The 1582-nt window shown below is 42.5% G+C and overlaps 1 pseudogene; it reads right to left on the reverse strand.

The window, feature by feature from the left end:
- Positions 1-31: 31 nt before the first annotated feature.
- On the reverse strand, positions 32-834 carry LOC118534000 (small ribosomal subunit protein eS4, X isoform-like; annotated as a pseudogene).
- Between the last annotated feature and the right edge of the window lie 748 nt (positions 835-1582).

A 1582-nucleotide genomic window follows, 5' to 3' on the forward strand; every position in this document is an offset into this window, starting at 1 on the left:
AGACCTCCAATCATGTCACCTAGAGACCATTTTACCCACTGCTCTGTTTGGCCACCAGTCTCTTGTCTCTCTCTTCAGCAGTGATGAGGCAGATACCCTTTCCACAGGGAAGAGAAATCCATGGTTAACAAACTATTGCCTTTGCCAATAACAAAAATGTTGGAGAGCCAGGTGGCAAAGCATTGGCGTCTTTCACGTGAACTACATCCAAAGAACCAGGATGTCTCTCTCTGTTGGTGATCACACCAATTCTTCCAGGTTAGTACCTCCAGTTACCATACACAGATTACCAGTATCATACTTGATGAAATCAGCAATCTTCCAGTCTCCAAATCAATCTGAATGGTGTCATTCACTTTGATGAGGCGATCAGGATAGTGGATGGTGCGAACATCATGGGTCGCCAGATGAGGATTTCTTTTGTCCCCACAAAGATCTTTCTCACTTTGCCCAACTTACACTTGGCCTCCTCAGGTGTGATCCGATGAACAGCAAAGCAGCCCTTGGTATCATAGATCAGATGGAAATTCTTCCCAGTCTTGTCAATGCTGATGACATCCATCAGACCAGCAGGGTAGGTTACATCAGTTCAGACCATGCCATCAATCTTAATAAAACACTGCATACAGATCTTCTTTACTTCATCTCCTGTTAGGGCATACTTAAGTCTGTTCCTTAGGAAAATATTGAGAAGGAGACATTCTCTCTGCTTATGGGACCAGTGGGTGGATGAGGGACAAACACACCAGTGAGTTTATCCAGCGTCCAATGCTTTGGAGCTGCTACATGCTTCAGATGCTTCTTGGGACCACGAGCCATGGCTGCGCTAGGCACAAAAAGCCAATGATGCATATACTTTTTTTTTAACCTGGTTTTCATTTTTAGGAGGAAAAGCAGCCTTCAACATCATCAAAATTTGGGCTCTTTTTGCCATAGTGACTAATGTATTTTATAACTACCTCATTAGTATAAAGGTATGTGGGAAAGTTTCTTCCTACACATTCATAGAGGAAGAAAATTTATGCTCATCTGCTTGTACAGACCTGAATCAAGAATCTAGAATCAAGAATCAAGAAAGGCTACTCTCAGGACCAGATCTTAAGGGAGCTAGAGAAGAGACCTAAGATGTGAAGATGTTTTCACCTAAAAGTTTTCAGCTGGTTTTATTTAGGACAGTCTAATCCATTTACTACAGAAAAGAAACATCAGAGTTCAGCTGTGGCAGACATAACCACAAGCTACTCATTCTGTTTCAGAACATGATGCTGTTTCTCCTGCCAGAGACAGAAATGATACTCATATCTTGGATCCAACTTCTAATCATGTGGCCATGAGCAGGAAAACTAAAGTCAGTCTTGATGGGGCTGAGGAATGTCTTTGCCCTCGTGGCTTCCTGGTTTCTCAGGAATATCAGCTGGGCAAGGATATGAATCTCCAGCAAGAAAATCAAGGGGATAGTGAACTGAGCCAGCCAATAATCATAATCATGATTAATTAAATATCTATTTTGTACCAGGTGCTGTTCTGGATACCAGGAGACAGGATGACAAAACATGACTCCTTCTCCTCAGTCTAGTGGGAG

The sequence above is a fragment of the Halichoerus grypus genome, chromosome 3 (assembly GCF_964656455.1).
Source record: "Halichoerus grypus chromosome 3, mHalGry1.hap1.1, whole genome shotgun sequence".
Classification (NCBI taxonomy): Eukaryota; Metazoa; Chordata; class Mammalia; order Carnivora; family Phocidae; genus Halichoerus; species Halichoerus grypus.